We start from the raw sequence: 23,528 nt of genomic DNA on the forward strand, positions 1-23,528 counted from the left end.
TAATCCTCCACATTTCATATTCTGGGTATAAAATTTTAAATGTATATGTTACTATATTAATAGCAATAAATAATAGCTATCATTTGCATAGCATGTGTACTTGATGAAACAACTCTGCATATGCAACTTAATTTAATTTAAAACGAGTCTACTGTACCACAGCGGGATATTATAAATGTCTGTGATAGGATATACGTATCTTCAGTGTTCTGGTGACAAACGCTGCATCTATCTCTGTATCTATGCATCTTTTTCTACATATCCATGTATCTATATATTTATCCATCTCCATTTACCCATACACGTACACATACACATACTTGAGCACACACAGACACATTTAATTGGTTTCTCTCTGTCTTCACCTCCTTGGGTTATTCACATCTCTGTGTGGCCCTTCTGGATTCTGGTCCCTGGGGAAGGAAATATAAATGAGGTGGGCTGGAGAGGCCTGGCCTTGGCTGACATTGGCAGAAGACCCCCTTCTGTGTCACCTTCACTCTCCTCTGTCCTCTCCTTCTGTCTCCCCTTCCTTAGGAAACACCCTTCCTAATAACACTCCAGCTTCTGTAGTTTTCCACACATGGGCACGTTCCAAGGCCATCAGTCCTCTTACTGCCTCTGTCTGTCTTCCATCTTTCAATGACGACGTCTTCTCCATGGCTTCAATTGCCTCTATGGGCCGACGCTCTACTCCCTCACTGAACCCAGTAACAGAGGGTGAAAAAAAAATTCCCACTTTTAGCTACTTGCGTTCAGATGTCTTAAAGGCTCGATTTGATAGCAGTTTCTATTTAAGTAGATTTAAGGAGATTATAATGCAAACATGTGTATATAAAGTCAATGGCTTTAAGACAAAATGAGCATAAACATTATATTCCAAATTTCAAAGTGAACGAGGGGATAAATGGAATATGATTATTGGATCATATGCTCTCCAGAGAAGAAAAGCCCAGAAAAATGGAAATGAAAGCCAAAACTTTTATAACAAGCCTCACCAAAAAAACCCCATGAAAGTGCAGGTGTGTAGACTTCACTGACAGATTTCAATTAGTGCAGCTCTTTTTAAAATTAGCACCTGTCTCCACTGAGGACTGGCATGCAAAATAAAGCATGCAGGTATTTTCAGAAACAAAGACGAATTGATCTGGTGATTCCAAAACTGCATCCCATCTTTAATTTTTTGTTTTGGAAATAGGCTTTGCTTACAATCAAAAGAACAGTTGAAGAGCATATTCAGATGTATACAGTTTGACATAAATACAATTTCCAAAGTCAGTGACATTTCAAAAAATAAATTTCTAAAGCTCTCCAGTTATAGGAAACACATATAAAACACACATATAAAATATAGATACAAGAAATTCTGAAAAAAACAATGTAAAATGTAAATAAAATGTGGTCAGGACACTCAAGAACTCATAAGAACTATACTGATACTGATCAAATCATATATCCCTTTACTGTTCAGTCATCACATCTAGAATAGGAACAGCTGGACTAAATCATTTCTGAGGTCATTTCAAGCTTCAGCACTGTACCATAATGCACCATCTTATCAGTCATCTTTGTGAGTGACCATTCTATACCGCTGATGCTGAAACATTAGCCTGGCATGAACTTTACTGCCATTCAATCCGTCTAGTCCCTCCCCTGACCTTTGGGATGCTTTATGGCCTGCACCTACCTCGTTAGTGTCACATTATCACCTTCCTAAACCTCTTTTCTCATTTCTTTCCTCCTTAATAAGACTTTGAATAATAGTATAAACAAAGCCAGACTATTTTAAGTCTAATTTACATTTGCCCAATGTTTTATTTATTTTAATATACATATGTTACATAATATATATGTATATAAAAATAAAATTGGTCTCATATTATTGTTCTAGGTGGTATAAAGCTCAGAGAGTTATACGGATTTTAACATTTTTTTAATAAATCAAGACATACTAAGTACCAGCTCTTTAGTCCTTCATGTAGAATTACAGAACTGACTCCAAGCAGGAGACATTAACCGGTTAATCAACAGGCATTCACTAACCATACAAGGTATATTTAGTGAGTAACCTCTGAGAAGGGAGGTAAGGATGGCAGGGGGCAGTAACTAGAATGCTAATTTACTTTCCCTCCTCTTATACATATTTATATTCCACTTGGAAAAATGTCATTAATAAATGTGAACAAATCAGAGGACAAATTTGTTTCGAAAACATGTGGTGTTGCAAAAGAAGTTTGGAGAAAAGAGAAAACTCTAGCTTTTGGAGCTATATAAAAGACTTATTTTTGGAGGTGGGATTTCAGCTAAATTGTGAAAGATTTAGATAAGCAAAGAGGAGGAGAAAGAACACAGAGGTGAGAAAATGATATGAAAAGAGACTCAGAGGCAGTTCTTCCCTTCTTCCTCCTCCCTCCCTCCCTCCCTCCCTCCTCCTTTCCTTCCTTCCTCCCTCCCTCCCTCCTTCCTTCCTTCCTCCCTCCCTCCCTCCCTCCCTCCCTCCCTCCCTCCCTTCCTTCCTTCCTTCCTTCACTTCTTCCCTTATTTATTTCTTTCCCAGGGAGAGAAACATGGCAGAAGGCAGGGGCAGAATCAAAGAGAAGAATGTTGAGAGAATCAAAAAGTCAGATTCTCATCAAGGCAGAAGAGAAAGAGACCAAAGGGAAGATGTTCAGTGTCTTACTATGTCTGTATCAAATGCTACAGTAACATTGTGCGGGAAAAGGTTAACAATGGACATGAGATAGAGCAAAAGAGTTACAGTTAACTCTAAAGAGAAGTGTTTCAGCGAAGTACTGGGAAGAAGCCTTAGAAGGAATATAAGATCATGGTTGTACCAAGAAAAGAGTAATTGGTATATCTGTAAAGTAACTTGTGTTGTCTACCTCATATTTATCCAAATTATGATGACTGGTACATACAAGCAATAATTAAAATGTTTTGACCAAATTTGAGTATATGAACATCTTAACAAGCAGAGCTGCTTCTATGAACTGCGGAACCCTAGTTGACTTCCACACACCTGCAAAGCCTAATTCCTTCATGTCGTGATGATGACCATCTGAGGCTAAAGCACGTTTCTAATGAGTACTTTGTCTTCAGTCCACTACACTTACTGACCCCTATTCGCGGAAAATTCACCTAGCCTTTCTAAATGTCAGTCCTCCATCTGTAAGTTGAGAGTGGTAATGAACTAATAAGTTTATTTGAAGAATTGAATATAATAATGCTTGGAGAACACAACCCCATGGATGGCCCCTGACTGTTGTTTAATGTTAGTTTTAAATATTAGTAGCAGCCCCAATCAAAATAAAACCTATTAGTTACACAGGTAAATGATTGGCTTGGATAGGAAACAAAAGCCTATTCACAACTTTGCAGTACGATCTGATCTCCCACTCTAGCTTACTAAGTTATTAAACCTGCAAACTTGAATCAGATTCAGAGAGGTTTAGGAAGAAGAAACACATAAATGAGATGTAAATGAAAGCATTTTTTTGAAGGTATGGAAGGGAAGATAAGTAGGGGACTCTACCAATTCAAAGAATGAGTGCCCTGATTGGTGCAGTTTGAATCTGTACCAATGGAAGCATAATGCCAAAGGTCAGTTGAGTTCCTCTTACATGGTTGAGATGCACAAACTATCACTACCTCAAACAGTTGACTTACTGAATCCATTAACCAGCATAACTTGATGCAAAAACCAAAGCTGCCAAACAAGAAATAAACTGGAATAAAATATGGAGGAGTTTGCTCATGCATCCATCCATTAAAAGTTTTTAAACAAACACATAATTGTTTAGAATTGTATGGTGCCAATTCTAGAACTTGCAAGATGAACCAAAACATTTCTTCATTGCATGTTATTTAAAAGATTGATTTGTGGTTGCTCAAGATGGATACGGATCAAGAAGACTCTATATTGAACAATTTATGTTCAGGAAAACATGCTAACGGAGAAGGCTTTTATTTCTGACTGTGACAGAATGAAACGCCTTCATTACTTAGTGATATCTTTTTATCATGCATCATTTTATTTTGCTTTTTGATTACTTTTAAAGTAATGGTGGCTTCTTTTTCATTATTATTTTTTTTTTGCAGTACGCGGGACTCTCACTGTTGTGGCCTCTCCCGTTGCGGAGCACAGGCTCCGGACGCGAAGGCTCAGCGGCCATGGCTCACGGGCCCAGCCGCTCCGTGGCATGTGGGATCTTCCCGGACTGGGGCACGAACCCGTGTCCCCTGCATCGGCAGGTGGACTCTCAACCACTGCGCCACCAGTGGTTATTCTTATTATTATTCTTATTATTATTCTTACACAATTATATGTAGTAAGAAGAAATATTATTATTCTTACACAATTTTATGTAGTAAGAAGAAATATGTTTTACAGTATAAAATTATAGTAGTCTTCAAATCAGCCTTAATTTTATAGTTAACTTAATTAGTAGTCTCTATATGTCTTTTGTTCATTATACCAAAGTTATTTTTTATTTTTAAAATATTTCCCAGTATTCATGAATCTCACTTTCTCTCCTACTCATAAATACATAATGTATGAGGTAAGCCTGATTCACCGATTTGATTTTGTTGTATTCTAATGAGAATTCTCTCTCTCTCATTGATTCATCAAGTATTTATTGAAGGCTTGCTATGTTGAAGTTGCCGCTCACAGTGCTGGGTGGTAGCAGTGAATGAGGCAGAAGAGGTCCTGCTTTAATGAGCCTTACAACCTGCGACAGGACACAGGAAGAGGATGCTAGGTAAAGACAAAGTGGAATCATCATTGAGAAAGACGATTTCAGAAAGTGACACAAACTTTTAAAGAAGAGAAAGGAAAAGAGAGTAACGGAATAGGGGTAGCTGAGGGAGCTTCTATGGCATAGTCTGGGGAGACCTCTCTGAACAGCTAGAACCTGAGTGAGTCAGAAGCAGCCATCTGAAGATTTTGGAGAGAGATCTCTGGGCAGAGAGATTGGGCAAGGGCACTGGGGCAGGATAGAGACCAACTTGATAGCAGCACTACAGAAGGCTGGGGAGGCTGCAGAAGAGTGAGCTACGGGCAAAGGATGGGCGATGAAATCACAGATACACGAGGGGCCAGGCCCACAGGGATGGAATAATGAAGGACACTCACATGGCTGGCATCTGGCTGCCATATACACACATAACGTAAAACGCTTCTCATTAACAGGAGCCCAATAAACAGTTGCTGATTGATTACTGTTGGAACAGCTGATTGATTACAGTGCATTCCCAGTAAAAGCAAATTGTTCTCCTGGGAGAAGTAATGAAAAAGATAACTGTCCCCATGGAAGAGATAATTTACCTAATATAAGCTATTTATTTTGCTGGAGGCCAAATGGATTACTTCTCATCCATCCCACAGCCAGGCTGCCTTGCAAGGCGAAGTCTAATGCCATCTCCCTCTGCTCTTCTGACCACCTTGAATTGGAACCCAAGACCTTGTGTGATCTGACCCTTGCCTACCTGTCAAACATACCTCTCAACAAGGGCACCTTCCTTTCCCTCCCAGTGGTGCAGACAAATCAAGTTTACAGCTCTGCAGACACACCATGTCGTCTCTGCATTTGCTCCTACTGTTTACTCTGAGTGTCCTTACCCTCTACCTCCAACTCATACGGTTAAAACATCAGCTTAGGTGATATTTTATCTAAGAAACTTCCCTAACTACTCAGCCTGTACTACCGATCTCCCCTCCCTACCCCTCTCCGCCATGTCCTCATTGTAGCCTGTGCATTTTTTTTTTTTTTTTTTTTTTTTTTGTGGCACGCGGGCCTCTCACTGTTGTGGCCTCTCCCATTGCGGAGCACAGGCTCTGGACGCGCAGGCTCAGCGGCCATGGCTCATGGGCCCAGTCGCTCGGCGGCAGGTGGGATCTTCCCGGACCGGGGCACAAACCCATGTCCCCTGCATCGGCAGGCAAACTCTCAACCACTGCGCCACCAGGGAAGCTCACCTGTGCATATTTTTACATCATTGTTTGTTTAGAACGTAGGTTCTCCTCATCAGATCACGGGCTTCCTCAGGATGCAGATTTTAAGCATATAAATCTTTGCATCCCTAGGACCTAGGAACAGATCTCAACATAGAGGAGGTATTCAATAAACAGTTAATGGAAATAAACGTTCTTGACTTGGATCAAAGATATCTACTCTTTGACACCATGCTTCATACCCCAAGTGGAAATGAAGCTGCTCAGCTACAGGTCTTCATTGTGCTTTTATTTTTATATCTATAGCAACCTATAAAGATTATTATGAGTGGACTCTGTTCTACTTATGTTGATATTCCCAGTACCTGAGAAAAGTGGTTGGTACGTAATAAACGTCTGTTGAATATATAAATATTTGAGAAGTATCATTCAATTTATATTATATTATGGTGGTTTTGAACCAATCTTTATCATCAAACTTCATCCAAGCAATTGCATGATAAGATAATGGAAGATCTCATATTCAAAAGGATTATAATCATTTAATGCTTTAAATATCTATAATTTACCTTGCCTTCTTGTTATTATGGTATGGCTCTGGTGAGTGAAAAGGAAATCATTTAAAATTATAATTAGAAGATGCCTGTGCCAAAGAAGAAAACAAGTTTACACAGTGTTGAAGTTTATAAACAAATTCTACATCTCCACCGCTAAGACCCATGGTAGCAGTCAGAGGAACAAAATAAAAATTGTAACCTGCCCTAGATGACACAGCCTACAGCTAAACTGGTGAGAACGTGGCTTGTTGATGCAGCAGTGCAAATCTTTTTTAGTGTTTAAAAAGTCAAGGCAGGGAATTTTAAAATATAATTTAAAATGAAACATTCCCAGCCGTATCAGCTTACTTGGTTTTATTTCATTTTAATATAATATTCTTATGATAAAGTAAGAAGGCATTCAAACTAGTCACTTTTCCTGGCAACATTCACGTAACCTTTAATTAATTTCACAACAGTTTTACATTATAAGATTTGAGACTAATAAATATGAAACTGAAATAATCTATAGGTCAAGTGTTGTTCAGAGTTGGGTTTGATTGTTCATGGAAAGATTTATCAGCAAGAAAACAGTATATGGGAAAATATTCCTTTAAGATTTTTTCCCCTGAAGACTTCATTTGCATGAATATTTTTCTAAGAATAATGCTTTAGTGAAAGAAATACATTTGACATGTGTGTTAGCCGTTCTGTGTGGCCTAAGAGCAATAACGATGAGTGAACCCTAAAAATGCAAAGGAATTAACAACATAGATTGTGCTATTTCTAGACCTTGAGACCAGTATGAGACGCTGTGATAATATGTGAAATATTAAAAGATATAAAACCTGTCTTTAAAGAGTCAGCATTCTGGTTGAAGAAAACAAATACAGATTTGGAGATAAAAATAACAGTGAAAGCAATAATAGTAATAATAGCTAAAAACTATTGATTACTTCCCACCACAGGCAAAAGACTATTCCAAGACCTTGACTTGAAATCATTTAATCCTGTCAATACACATCGGAGGTGGACACTTATTATTCCCATTCCACAGACACAGAAATGAAGCCCAGGCTCACACAACAGAAAGTGGCAGAGCTATAATTTGAATGCGGACAACTAGGCTATAAATCCTGAGTTCCTGTCCATTATACCAGCGCTTAGAAAATGATGCACAAAGGAACTGTATTGGAAGCTCCTCGAAGGTAGGGGCCATGAAAATAGAGCCTTTTTGCCTCTGCAAATTATATATCACTGTGCGAACAACACGGTAAGTACGTAGTTGTTTAAAGATTCATTCATGGAACCAAGCCTCATGGAGCACAGTTTAAATTTCCCAGGTATCTCCAGCTATTGGGTCTATGCAAGTCCCCTCCTAGTATAAGAAGGAAGAGGAGCAAATGTGTTGAAATATGGGTTTTATAAACTCCTCCCTTGCTCTTCATGTAACTTTTACCTACATTTGTATGTTCTTTGGTGAGGCTCCAACAAAAGCTGAGAATCATCCACTACAGTTGCAGGATAAAAATGGCCAGGTATCATCAGGAGAGATGCGGTGCCCCACGTCATAGCATCCTTCCTTCAACATTCACTTCCCGATTTTTTCAGCAGAGATGCTATTTTGGCAGTATATTTCTATAAAGGACGTGTGAACATAGGTATTCAATTATAATCTAATAATCAGTGGGACTTTCAAACCCTGTCCTTAGATTGATCAGTTATTATCTTAGCCAAGAATCATGTGATAGCAGGTAGATAACCCCCAAAGGGGAGTTTCTTTCAAAGATGCAGAAACAGTCCATGGAAGCTAAAGGCAGTAAGTGTAGCTGGATCTCAAAAAGAGAGGAATGAAAACCCAGGGTCTTGAGATCTCCTCAATTCTTGTTTGTTTGGTTTATTGTTCAGTCTCTCTGCAGAAAGATGCTTCTATATCTCAAGTGTCAGAAAATAGCCAGCCACCCAGATATACCTCACTGTCCATTCTGCATGAGGCAGTCCCAGGATTCAGAATCACCTTTTCTAGCTTCCTGAGTGATTCCAACGTGCAGCCAGGTATGACAAACACAGGCTGAGGCCAAGTGAGGTACTGAGAACAGGGGAACCAACATTGCCTGGTAGCTTCTTAGAAATGCAGAATGCCCCAGAACTATTGGATCAGAATCTTAACAAAATCCCCAGGTGATTTTTATGCACAGGGGAAGCTAAGAAGCACTGCAGTAAACACATATCAGAGCTGGTGGGAAGTGACTGTCATAACTTACGTAGTTATATTTTCACTAAAACCAAAGGTTGGGTTTCACTTATTTATTTCTCTATGATGCAGTTAACTGAACTAAAACATTGGCTATGTTAGTACAATAAAAAAAAAGTCTGCATTGAAGTCAGCATTTATGCATCTATCCCACACAGATTTACTAAGTCAATACCATGTATCTGACACCGTACCAGACATTGAAATGTTCAGTTTCCAATAAATAAAAAAAAAAGACTTTATATGCTCAGGATATAACATAGTGATCATTATGCACACTGCATATTGTTGAACTGAAATTCATCTATCTTGTTCCTTCGTAACAATCAATTCCTAATATTTACCTGTGAATATCGAAATACATCTCCTGAAAATATGAATGTGCTTTGTCCTAGGTGAATTCCTACGTCCTTAAGTATTTCTGAAATGTGTAGAGTTTCTGTGAAAGGACAAACCAGAACATCAAGGAGGGATGTGTGGATAAACATCATAAAGACCAAAGTCAGAAGATGTCTCTGCAAAGGGGAAACGAGGATACCTGAGTCATCACCTACCATTTAACGCAGCCATGCTAACCCTGGCGTTTATCACAAAGGCGGACCCTAGCTCACCATTCTCATTAGGTTTTACTTTAACTCAGAAGCCCCTTCACCTTGACTCAGGCAGAGCAGTTGTGTCCTGCTCTTGAATTACAGGTGTTTCAGGAAAAGGAGCTGATGTAGAGACCTTGTGTTGGGGTTTCTGCCTCATCTTCACGGTGCATGTATGAGAGTCACAGCGGTGGAAGCGGACTGAGCATCTCAGAGCATAAGAGCGGACGGCGGTATCGCAGCACACTGCTGGCTCAGGAGCACGGTTATGGCTGGGGAAGCTAACTGAACGGTATTAGAGAGGATGACTTTCTAGACAAAGTATTAGCATAACTAAAAAAGAAAGACGGTTAGCAAGCCAGCCGGTTGTGGTTTAATAAACTATTCCCATCAAAAACGCCCGATGATACAGCTATCGTGCTTATGCTTTGAAAGAATTTGTAAGTTACAGGAAAGACTTCCAGCAGAATGAGATAAGAAAAAGTCAGGATACAGAAATTCTCGTATACGATTTCTGTGGGGCTGGAGAAAATGGAAGGAAGTGAGGACAATTTAAAATATCGTGATTATAGTTAATAATAATGCATACTTGAAATGTGTTAAAGAGAGTAGATCTTAAGTGTTCTCACCATACACACAAAAGAAGGTAACTCTGTGAGGTGATGTATACGTCAATGTGCTTCACTGTGGTAATCATTTCACAATGTATACATGTATCAAACCATCCCGCTGCATACCTTAAGTGTATATACAATCGTTATGTGTCACTTACACCTCAGTAAAGCTGTGTGTTACCTACACATTTAGGATTGTTACATTGCCCTGTGAAATAACTATTCTATCGGTATAAAATGTTTTTCTTTATCTATACAATCTATATTGATCTATGCTAGTCAAATTTAACCAGTTTTGTTGAGTTTTATTATATATTTTTTCCATATCTTTACTTTCAATTTTTCCGTATTTTTATCTTTAAGTTGTTTTTCTTTGAACGTTATACAGTTGCATATTTTATCCAATTTGGTACTACCTGTCAAGTGTAATATTTGACTACTTATATATGTCTTACTGGATTTAATGGGTTTTATTGATATGTTTGGGTTTCTGTCTACCATAAAACTATTTATAGCCTATTGTCATCCATTTAATACTTATTCTTCTCTGTTCCATTGTCTTCTTTTGACAACAGAGAGTCTAGGTTGTTTCCTACAATTTCTCCTTTGCAAGCTCTGAACTCTAATTTCTCAGTCCGTAGCACCATGAAAAAGGTAGAGGGGAAAATAAAACTGTTTTACTTTTCAGCTGTTTTATGCTTGGCTTCTTAGACTTTTGCCCTGCGGAGCTTCATTAGCAAATAACTCGAGAAATTGATACAAATTGAAACTGAATTGATTGAAACTGATTGAAACTGAATATTGGGCTCATTTCTCTGAACGTCTCTTCCGGGTTTCTGTTTCCTGGGTCTCACAGCAAAATTCAGCTCCAAGTTGGGTCTCCCAAGCTTCAAGAGGTTACAGAAAACACTAGTGCTTTCTCTGCCTCTCAGCAGCTGCTCTCAACCTATTCTCTGTCTCCAGCCCTGTATCAGCTCCCGTAGAGTGAAATCCAGCAAGCCTGGCTCACGGTGTTGTCTTCCCTTCTCTCTTGGCGATGGCCCTTCAGGCTTTGGCTGCTTCAGCAGCTGTCTGATCCTCTCAAACATATTTTACAAATTTTATCTGGCTTTTCTAGTTGTTCTCAGTAGAAGCATTGGTCAACTACAAGCTATTCCATCACAACTGGAAGAGTAGTTTTATCTTAAATGAAAAGCACTAACATTCCCTATCTCCTTCACACATACTCCCCGGGTAACTGCCAGCTACGTAGGAGAAAGAAAAGTAATGAATAAAAGTGTAATTAGGTAAGAACATTTTCGATTTCTAAAATAATAGCAGAAATATTTTCCTAATGATGTAGTTAAAATAAAATAGCATGAGACAGAATTGTGTCTTTTCCCCCATCAAAAAGCTATTCCCTTAAAATAAATTATTTGAAGAGATCCTTACCTCTTCTATTGCTTTTCATCTTGTACTATATTCTCCACAGTTAAAGTGCCCAAAAGATTTGTTGATCAGATGACCTAGATTATTTCCTTATACTTAATTACTGAGTAAAATATTTTTCCTCTTTATGTGAATTCTTTGTCTATTAATGTAATGTGCATTTGATTTCCAATATAAATTAATCCTCCCCACCCTTCTCTCTCTCCATACATTATATATATAGTTATAACTTGAGTTTCCTACATTTAGCTTTATTTAACCATCACATAGTATAATATAAATCTTTTCACACTGACATTAAAGCTACCTTTAAGCTCTTGTCACTAAAATTCATGATGTCCATTCATGAGTGCATTAGTTTGAATCTGAATGGCCTTAGTGGTTAAAAAATGTATAGAGAATTTTTATTCTTCTAAGGCCAATGATATACATAATCTCTTTAATGATTTGGCAACATTCATCAAAAATATAAATGCACTCAAATGTTGACCAAGCAATTCCACTTATAGGAATCTGCTGTGCAGATATATTTGCTCATGTGGACAAAGACATCTATACTGGAAAATAGTTATTGCAACTTATTAATAAATCAAAAGTGTGGAAATATTCTAAAGACCCATCACTAGGGACTGGTTAAATTACATTAAATGTGTTCAGTGAATCACTGTGAATATTGAGGTAATTTGCTATGCGATAATAAGAACTATCACTAAGACATATTGGTAAATGAAAATAAACGAAAAGAAAGCAATGAAAGGATTGTGATGCTCCCTGAAAAGTATACAAGAAACTGTGAACAAACCCCTGCCTCCCACCCAACTTGAGAGATTTACATTTTAAATTATGTGTTCTTCAATACTATTTTTTCCCTTTTTTAACTATATGTTACCTTTTTACTAAAAGCATTCTACTTAATTAAAATAGAACACTTATATCTCTAGTTCATTCCTTCAAATTGCTGCAGAGCGCTCTATGGTATTTTTTTAAGCTTATTAAACACCCCTCCTACTAAAGGACATAGAGATTGTTTCTAGAAAATCAGAACTGCAAATTTAACACACCTCCATGAAAGCCTTAATAACTTAATAACACAAGTGAGATGCTGTTTAAAACAAACTACCCTTTATTATAGCAGAAATATGGGCTTCAGGGTCAGAAAGCTTCACCAGTGATGACTTATCTGTCCTGAGCAACTTACTGCTAGCTCTGAGTTAAATTTGCCAAAAGTGAGAAAAAACACAGAAAGGGATTACTTTAAATATAACCAAGGGATATTCATATTATGGGTGTGTAGCAAGTATTACATAATGCAAACAATGGCATTAAACAGCCTCTAAATTTTAACTCATGGAGCTTTACTGAATGTTTAAAAATGTTGTTTAAAAACTCAGCTATTTAGACATTAATTTTTAAAACAGCTTAGCAAAGTAAAAGAGCTACTGTAAACTTACCTGATGCTTATGGAATATAATAATTTTTCTAAATTTTGTGGATTGTACCAAAATATTAATGATAAAAATGACTAGCATTGTTTGTTTTAATTAATAGACTACTTTTTAGAGTTTTACGTTTACTGAAAAACTGAGGAGAATCTACAGAGAGTCCCATTTGACACCCTCCCTACCCCCTACCAAAGTGTCCCCTTTTATTAACATATTGCTTTAGGATATTTGTTGCAACTGATGAACCAACATGGTATATTATAATTATCTAAAGTCTGAAGTTTACATTAGGTTTCACTCTCTGTACTTTTTATGGGCTTTTATAATGGCATGTATCCACTATTCTCCCCTGCAACCATAAAAACAAAACAAAACAAAAAACAACCCTCAGTAACCACTGATCTTTTTACTGTCTCCATAGTTTTGCCTTTTCAGGATGTCATATAGTTGGAATCATACTGTATGTGGTATTTTCAGACTGGTTTCTTTCACTTAGCAATATTTATTTAATGTTCATCTATGGTTTTTTTGTGGTTTGATAGCTCATGTCTTTTTAGCACTAAATAATATTCCATTGTATGGATGTACCCAAGTTTGTTTACCCACTTACCTATTTTTGGACATCTTGTTTGCTTCCAAGTTTGGGCAATTATGAGTAAGTCTGCTATAAACATTCATATGCAGGTTTTTGTGTGGATATGTTTTCAACTCATTTGGGTAAATACCAGGGAGAGTGATTGCTGGATCATATGGTAAATGTATGTTTAGTTTTGTAAGACTGCCAAACTGTCTTCCAAAGTAGCTGTACCATTTTGCATTTCCACTAGCAATGAATGAAAGTTCTTGTTTTCCACATCCTTGCCAGCATTTGGTATTGTCAGTGCTTTGGATTATAGCCATTCTAGCAGGTATTTAATCAGTATTTTGTTTTAATTTTCAATTCCTTAGGGACATATGATATTGAGAATCTTTTTGTGTGCTTGTTTGCCCTCTGAATAGTCTGTTCAGATATTTTGTCCATGTTTTTGTTTTTTGTTTTTTTTGCGGTACGCGGGCCTCTCACTGTTGTGGCCTCTCCCATTGCGGAGCACAGGCTCCGGACGCGCAGGCTCAGCGGCCATGGCTCATGGGCCCAGCCGCTTCGCGGCATTTGGGATCTTCCCGACCGGGGCACGAACCTGTGTCCCCTGCATCAGCAGGCGGACTCTCAACCACTGTGCCACCAGGGAAGCCCTTGTCCATGTTTTAAATTGGGCTATTTGATTTCTTAGAGTTCTTTATATATTTTGGATACAAGTTCCTTATCCCTTATGTGTTTTGTTAATATGTCTCCAAGTCTATGCCTTTTTTTTCCAGTCTCTTAATAGCACTCTTAAAATGTTAAAAAATGATGATAACAGCTATACTACGAATTAACTTTGTTACTTTCCTTTTATCCTACTACATGTGGGAACTTTCAATTTTCATTGTTTACAAAGATATACAGATTCTCATAATGAGACTATAATATCTTGAATCATGATATTAAATTATCAAGAAATATGAATATATAGAATCGTGTTCTGTTTACACCAAAAACATTCTTAAAGATTACTCTTTAGTTTTATATGTTATACAGTAAAATTTACAAAAATAGGTTTTTTAATGTATTGATGATGCAGTTATTATTGTGTTTTTTCCTGTTATATTTTTGTTAAAAATGATTAAATCAGATGTTTCCTTTGTCAAGCATTTACATTTAAGTCCTGGATTACAGAGTTAATTGTTTCATATAAATTACTTTTCCCACGAGGCATACTGACTGAACAATGTATATATTTACCTTTATCCAACCCTGTTTAAGTGCAAATAAAACTTTTAACATAAGAAGTTGATTAGTCACAGAAAAAAAATCCTGGAGAATTATTTTTAAAATTCATGCTCTTTAAATAGTTAAAAGGAAAACTATGATGTAACTGCAATAGCATAGGAGATTCAACTTTTTATAAAACAGACTATCTTTTAGGAAACTGTATGTTGTGATGTGCTGGGCCTGGAGTCCACGCTATAAAGATGATCCTAAGCACAGGATATAGGCACAGGTCAGGCTCAAGCTCTTAAAAGTCAGCTTGTCATTTAAAAATATAATTCTATGTAGGCTACTGCTGATATCTGTGAGTTACTCTGGCCTATAAATTATAGAACTTAAAGGAAAAGAACTAGTAATTGAAAGGCATCCTTGGTATCGTACTCTAAATTTTAAAGGTTAAATTCGCTCTGCTGATCGCTCCATTCTTAAAATAAGTATTTGAATGCTGCCTGTTAGGTCTAGAATTGTACGAGTTTGTGCCACTTGGGGGCATATCCTGCACAGTTATTAATAATATACTCTTGATTTATCTGATAAGATGAAGCAGACACAGATGGCTCCCAAGTTAATAATAGCAAATGCAAAGGAAGGTCACTTTAGTTTCAAAGAAGTCAGCGAAGTCTCCCATCCTAAAGGGCCAACTGTGTGGCAGGGAGAACTGGCCCCGGGGGGAGTGCAATGAGGCTGTGCCACCTAGTGGTCGTAACTTAGCTTCCAACAAATCAGCTAATTCCTTTGGCAGACACTGAATTCGAATAGTAATGTCTGCTTATGGAAATAATTATAAAGCCATTACCTTATTTGACTCTAAAAACTTATGAGAGAAGAGGAAAATGAGTTGTTGCCCCTGTTTTATGTATGGGGAGACAGTGTCAGGGACTTGCCCAGCGTCCCACAGGACACTGCCTATGGCCTCAGACATTCGGTCCAGGGCTTCCCCCATTCTCATTCCTTATTTGCACAAAGCAATAATTGGGAAGCAGGGACAATAGGTCGCATCAGGAATGCTTTAAAGCATCTCACCATTCCAACTGTTCAATGCCAAAGGGTTGAGTCATCCAGTTTTGTCTTAGCTCATTTGAATGAATCTGAGATTTTCGTCAGCATTTTGATGTCTTACGTATTTGATTTGTTTCTGTGTGTGGGGCGAGGGAAACCCCTGAAACAAATAAAGCCTGCATATGAAAGTGTTGAGATTATACCTGCAGTAACGACTGAAAGTTTGATGGATACAAGTATTAAACAGATTTCAAGCTAGCTTGCTCAGTGGAACAGCGCATTAATTACCTTTGAAATGGAGCAGGCATTTCGGCTTGCTGACCTCTTTTCAAAGAGGAAGCCCATCCCCCAGCCACACCTTCATCCCCCAGCACTTCCAACCATCTGTGAGCTCAGCTGAAGCATCGGCTTATTACAGGAGGCTCCTAAGGCACTTCCACATACTGAGTTCTCAGTAACATACACTTGAAGATTACTAAATCTCAAGCGCTAAGATCTAGTCTAATCAAAGTAAGATTCAGGGTAGAATGAAGGCTGGAAGGGAGGAAGGATGCATCTTTCCACCCAGATGCTCAGATGTTCAACCAGGACTATGGAGATTTGCCCTCTGTGAATATATCAAAGCTAATTTTAAACTTGGAAGTTTTCCATTTTAATGAATGTGAGATCATAAACAAGACGAAGATATACGTGATTTTAAAAAAATCTTTATAGATATAGGTATGATCACCTCTATAAATAGCTTTCTTACTCTTTGTTGAAAAATACTTTGAGTTACGATGCAGAACACTGTATTACTTTTTATTTACTTCATCTTCCGTCTGGGAAATCTACTAGTGGAAACAGGCTCTTACTTGGGTTCAAATTATTTCGCAACCTAATGTCATCCTGCAGATAAGAGGGAAAATTATAAAACCAAATAAGAAGCAAAGTATCGAATAGGAACAGATATGGCCATTATCTTCCTATCATTAAATTAATTCCTTTGGGATTTTTAAGCTCTCCCCAGAAAGCATATGTGTGGGCAGGGAACAGAACATTTACAAAGACATTTTTTTCCTTTTTATCATTTTTTAAGTGTTGGAACTTTGAGGCTATTTCCCATGAAACATTCCAGGAGTATTACCCTACTTCAATTTTTCTCCCTGTCCTTAGCTTGATAAATTTATCATCCTTACATTGTCAATAAAAGACTTTATCCTTGGGATCACTGTATTGACGATTTCCTCTTCACAACATGGAAAAGACCAACGACTAGAAGCGGTGTTAGGTGCCGCAGAACACTGCATCCTAAATTTATCCACAGGTTGCTCTATGTCCACTGGGTTCACTTTTTTTTTCCTTCAAGACTTCTGCCAAATATGTTTCAAGGGAGATAAATGAGGGTTGAAGGAAACTTTATTCTCTAAGGATTCTAGATTGGAAATAACTATGATATCCCACCTACCTTTCAGGAAATAAAATTCCAATACAAAAGCATTTCTTGGTGATAAAAACCTTGCTGAAACAATGGCGAAAAAAATGGTAAACTTTTCTTGGGTTGTTTCTAGTAGCATTTCTAGTCTTGAGAATAAAGTTCACCTGTACTGTGGGCCTCCAGATTATTCAACAGAATCACCGTATTGCATACCTTTTTGTCACTGTAGAAACTCAAAAAATAAGCAATTGTAATGGGTATGCTTAAGCCATGCTTAAGAATTCTATGTTCCCATCTGAGTCTTAGATATCATTCCTACTGTTGAAAGAATTAAATGAAAGAAAAAAATTTCAACTAAGACTATCTCGTAGTGGGAAACGGAACATTAAAATATAGCAGTCAAGCTTGGTAACCCTCTAACTTTATTCTAGAAAACCCAGTAAAAGTTACAGTGATTTTTTTTAAAAAACCTTAAGTCCTGCCAGGAAATTCTTAAAACTCAGTTTCTTATGATGGTATAAATCCCTCCGTAACATTTTTTTATTCCTACTTAGATTCTTGTACTATAATTTTTCTATATTGTTAAAGATTATTCTGTGTAATTTCTAGAAGCAAATACGCTGGATGAAATTCAATCTCTTTAAAACAAAGGTCTTTCCTTGAAAAAGCAGAGAATCAGAAAATCTCATTCATTCTTAATATTAATAAAATGCTCTGTTATTTAAGAGAAAGTAGATTGATGTAAAGCAATTTGGATCTGCTTGAGCTGTAGATGTAGGCCTCACTGGCTTTGATTTCACCCTTCCCATGTCATCACCTAACACTCTCACCCAATCTGATAATTTGCGACACCAACCAATCCCATGAATTATAAGAAGTTTGAAACAAACAATAATTTACCATTATTTTTTAAAATGTTTTGTGAGTTTCATTTTGTGATTTGTTTTCCCCAGAAGCTAATATAAGACATTATAAAATGTGTCTAAGCTCCTGACTGTGCTGGATAAGAAAAATAAAGAAAAAAAATCAGTACTTCTCTGAGGTCAGTATTAACACCAAATAGTTTTGGTAACCTTTGCCTTCCTAATTTTTAGCTGCTGTCTCTCTGAAAATCAGACTACTGGATGAAATAAGTACTTTTTTTTTTTTTTTTGCGGTACGCGGGCCTCTCACTGATGCGGCCTTTCCCACTGCAGAGCACAGGCTCCGGACGCGCAGGCTCAGCGGCCATGGCTCACGGGCCCAGCCGCTCCGCGGCACGTGGGATCTTCCCGGACCGGGGCACGAATCCGTGTCCCCTGCATCGGCAGGCGGACTCTCAACCACTGCGCCACCAGGGAAGCCCCGATAAGTACTTTTTTAATGTACGGAAAACTGAATATATTTTAAAGCTCTCTTGACATAGGCTAGGTGTTCATCCACTCTGCTCTTGGTGTGTATACGTGTGTGGGAGTCTGATGTATGGTAGAGATCAGAGTAGCAAGAAAAAGGTACAGATAATGAAAAAGAAATGCAATATTCATCTCTGTAAATACCTCAACATGAAGATGCAATGGTTAAATTACTGAAAGACAATCTCAAACCTCAAACGTTTTCAAAAGATATGCTGACAAAGGGAATAAGGTAAATGTAACAAAATGGAAATAAGAACAAAGAAGATTGGTGAAAATCAAACAGACAACTTTTAGTATAACTAAAATATCATTGTTTGGTGAAGGCTAATTTTGTTAATGTTAAAATGAAAAATAAGGTGTTGACTATGATTCAAACATCATTTTCAGAAATTATAGCACTAAATTAAATATATAAGTACTTAATAATGTCAAGGTGAAAAAGCCCTAAAACATTAAGTACAGTATGTTCCTATTTCCCTTATTTTCTTAAATTCTTCCAACAGAATGTCTTAATGTCAATCAATTTTTTTTGAAATATAATAATTAGAAAAATACAGATAATTTTGCATGAGTCTTTTAAATAAATGAAGCTTGCTTAGATATATTGTGCAATTTGAATATCTACTCAGAGGACTGATGTTCCAAAATAGCATTTCATTTGCACAGTACCTCATAGATTACACCAGTTAAATTTATTTAAATTGCAAAAGTATTGCATATATATATATATATATATATATATATATATATATATATACACACACACGTATATATATAAGCAACCCTATAGCTTTCTATTTTCATTTCTCTTTTTACCACAAACATGAGAAGGATGCTAGTGGCAATGTAATATTTGGAGACACATAGATCTCGGAGTTAGTAAACACATGTTAAAAGGAATAAGTATTGCTATATATAAACTATAATATTGATGAATTTATTATTATAGTTTGTTCTATATAATACGTACTCTGCTATAAAAGAAATATTTAAATAGGTATCAGAAAATACAGAAATTGAACACCCCAAATCTCTTCCTTTTTGGATTTTCTAATGTATTATTGTTTGTATTATGCAACTTAAAAGTTTTTCATGTGCAATTAAATTAAGGATGGAGATGTACACATGTACCCTCAGCATAGAGAAGAATCTACACTCAACAATGCTAGGCTTTCTTCTACCATAACATAGATGAGTCTTCATATTGTTGCTTATTTAATGGTTTACTTTGCCATAGACTAGCCATTGGTGAGGGAAGACTATATCCATTTCTTCACTGCTGTATCCCCAATTCCTAGAACATCAATGGCAGACAGTCAGTCCTCAAAATGTATTTGTTGGAAGGATGCACGAATGGATAACATAAATCAGATATATGCGGGGAACAAATTAGGGATTTTGCAGTATAGAAAATGAATCTGGATCTGCAAAAAAAAAAAAAAATCATCATGGGTTTAAGGAGCAAATGTCCTTTCTGAGATTAAAATAGAGTACTATAAATGAAAACAGACATTTTTAAGCAATTGTAAGAACACAGAATTTCAAGAAAAATAATGTTTTATTTCACCACATTTCAATTAAATGTATAAATTTTGTATATTGAGTTAGATATTTTAATGTTAGCCCACTAACTAACTAACACACCCTCTCTTTCAATACATTTTTTGTAGGGAGAGAAGGTAATTGAGAATTACCCAATTGGGAAGTCATTTCACTGAAAGCTTCCTCAAATGTTGAAAGAGAAAATTAAGTCAACTAGATGGTGGGAGGAATTATCTACTAATTCTCTACCTAGTTTTAGATTGGGTCATCATTTATTTTAGTCCCTAGTCATCTAACACTGATAAACATAATCGAGCCATTGTGTTCTTAGCATAAAGCAATTTTTTTAAAACTACAAATTAAGGTCTAGAACTGTTGAAATCTATCAACTAAGTCAGTAAGTCCATTTTTTATTTCCAATGCATTTTGAGCTTTTCATATAGATAGACTGACTACTACTTCTATCAACAGTACAGACAGGGACAAGAATGCTTGAGAGATGGCCTGCACAATCTAGATTCCTAGAGACCACCACAACTGTCCAGCTGGAAACAGTCGTGGAGGTATTTACAAGGTCAAACTCACCAGCCTCTTATTACCTACCCCTCACACACATGAATACATAAGCATGCACACACTGAAGAAAAGAAATTGTAAATAAAACTAAAAGCAAGTAAAAATATGAGTGCCCATTTTAAACACGATAAGCCCATTGCGCCCTGCCTTTGCATCTGAAAGTGAGAGAGTATCTTTCCCCCTCCAGGTACCAGGTACTGTACCTGGTACTGACTGGCCTGCAGACAGCAGTTGCCTAGCTTAGTAGGCTTGTCTGTGGCAGGAGAGGAGGGCAGTCTCGGGGACAGAGACAGGACAACAGAGAAAATAAAGTAACTTTAAGGTAAGGTAATAAGGCAGTCCCGGGGGTTCTGCAGGTCACTTCTGATGGGCATCCTGTGCCTTGACCTAGACTCTGGGCATATGCATCACGTTGACCAAGCACAGCAACCAAACCATTTCAATATACTTTTCCCCACCAAATCCCCAGTTTTGTAGAAATGGCATGGTTTATTTATAGAAGTAGTATAAACTGAATACAGTGCTTTTTCTATTTATGTGAATCGTGAGCCATTCAAAAGGAAGTAGCATGTCTTGGTCACCACTGGGTCCACCACAGCTTCTAGCAGAGTGCCTAGCATGTGGCTGTGATAGGACGATTACTTAGCAATTCATACACTGTTTATAAATTAGATAGGTGGGGTCCTGAACTTTGGAAAGCGACACCACACAGACAAAGGGAGCAAAAATAATTAACGAAATAGCAGATTCTACAGACAAAGGGAGCAAAAATAATTAATGAAATAGCAGATGATTGAAAATCAAGTGGCATTCTGCTTTGACTTCTATACCATATTTCCAAAGACAAAAAGAGAGAAAAAGAACGATGCGCAGGAGTAAAAGAAGAAAGCAAACAGAAGAAAGGCTATGCTGAACTCAGTTATCACACCACCACTGTTTTTGTGTCTCGGTAAATGCCAAAACACATGCTTATTTTTTACCTTTAAACTTCAACCTGTCCTTCGGTTTAATATTACAAGTAAACTTAGAATAATACCAAATAAATAGTTGTCAGCAAACTCATCCATTCCTTTCTCTCAATAAAAAACCCATAGTATTGATTATTAGTAAGCTAATTTTACATGCGGATCGGTTGATGTACCATATTACTTTTTTGTGTGTTTATCTATAATTAATTACATAAAATGTCTTCATAAATTTACATCTTCAGTTTCAAACTTTGCCCTGGGCTCCAGAAAATGTATCCAATTATTCTATGCGAATACACATAGTGAATTCTACAAGTACCATTAAATATGGTCCCAAATTAAAGCAGTCACTCCTTTCCCTTACTGTGTATCACCACCATTAACAACCACCACAAAGCAGTTCTTTAGAAGGTAATTGGGTTGACTTTTTTTTTCCTGGTATTGTGTGTTTAAGTGCGTGTTGTGTGGATGAGTCTGGTCTGTGTGTGTACACACATACTTGTATATTGGAGAGGCAAAGGGACTGATCAGTGATCCTGGTGAGGAGAGAAAGTCTGCCAAGAGAGCTGTGGAGAGAAAATACAGTTCACTGGCTATGATTTTATTGCTGTGGGACACAGTTTTTACAAGTCTTTGTGACCGTGTGTCCTTCCATTGCTACCCAGCGACGGTGACTGATACTCTGAGGTGTGTGCTTTATACGAGAACCTATTATTTACTCTGGCTCCAACTGAGGACGCCTATTCATTTTGTTTTTCTAAAGTATACACTTAAACCTCATTATACACCAATACCTGAAGTACCAACGCCAGGCATAACTCTGTGTTGGATTCCCACCTGTTGACCAATGCCCGACTCCCCCTGCCATCTGACACGTCACACGGGCATGAATGCCGTGTTTTAGCATTTTGTTCCTTTAGAACAAAATGGGCTGTGGCGTAAATTCCGTTTTCGTCTGAAGGAAAGTATTGTTACTGTGCCCTCCTTGTTGAGAGAGATTTTGACAGGGTTTACAAGTTTAAGATGTTACTTATTTTTCCTGAGCACTTTGTCTCCTGGTGTCCACTGATGCTTTAGGATGAGAATTGTTAGTCGGACATTATAAGTTACTTTGAAGATTTTTCTCTTCGTTTCGTAGATTTATTATGATGTCTGCAGGTGTGAATAGCTTTTTATTTGCCTCTGTTGGGATTCGGTGAGCCGCCTGAATGAGAGGATTGGTGGAGTGTACTGGTTCTGCACAATTCTCATCTATCTTGGAATTGTACCTCCTGCCAATTACCTCTTCTCTCTTGAGCAACTTCCATTAGCTTATGTGAGGGCGTTATCTGTCTACCATCCATGACTCTTGATCACTTTTTCATATTCCTCCTCTCTTTGTCTGCTTTTCAATCCCTATGGCCCTGTATCACCTTCCCTAATAGTATCTACAATTTTCAAATCATTTAATGTCATTTATCAAAACTCTGTTCTTCAAACTGTACTTCATGTTGAATACTGAATTTGCACATTAACCTCTAAAAAATGAATTGGCCCTTTTAACTCAATCACTATGACTTTGCAAACACCTAGCACCATTTTCAAACGCTGCTTCTTGTCATCACTTGAAATTGCTCTATTTCTGAAAAATCAGACTTCAAATTCTCACCCTGCCCACAGCCTTGTGTTATTCTAGACTTGAATCCCCTTAATCCAACTCTACCAGCCCTTCAATCTCATGGAAGCTTTCTTACCCTTGGCCCACATTTATCATTTCTTACTAGTATTATTAGAACGCCCCCCCACAAGAACCTCAAGTCTGGTTCCTCTCCCTTAGTACCACTCTAATGATATTTCTGTAACAAAAATGTGATTGGCATTCCCTCTTCAAACTGCTTATTCCATAGGTCTTTATTACTCCATCAGAGATGCAAGGAGGTCCCCTTACATAAAACTGGAATATAGCTCCAGCTCATCTTGCCCACCT

The 23,528-nt window shown here is 37.4% G+C and overlaps 1 protein-coding gene and 1 long non-coding RNA gene across 2 annotated transcripts in view; both read right to left on the reverse strand.

The window, feature by feature from the left end:
* NALF1 (NALCN channel auxiliary factor 1) overlaps positions 1 to 23,528 on the reverse strand; it is a 585,420-nt gene that overhangs the window by 381,786 nt on the left and 180,106 nt on the right. The gene's annotated exons all lie outside the window — the stretch shown is intronic.
* The window catches only part of LOC141277005 (uncharacterized), a 121,096-nt gene that overhangs the window by 16,944 nt on the left and 80,624 nt on the right, over positions 1 to 23,528 (reverse strand). The window contains exon 2 of the long non-coding RNA XR_012327525.1: positions 321 to 413. This is a non-coding gene — a long non-coding RNA (uncharacterized lncRNA). The remainder of the gene's footprint in view (positions 1 to 320; positions 414 to 23,528) is intronic.

The sequence above is a fragment of the Tursiops truncatus genome, chromosome 18 (genome assembly GCF_011762595.2).
Source record: "Tursiops truncatus isolate mTurTru1 chromosome 18, mTurTru1.mat.Y, whole genome shotgun sequence".
Lineage (NCBI taxonomy): Eukaryota > Metazoa > Chordata > Mammalia > Artiodactyla > Delphinidae > Tursiops > Tursiops truncatus.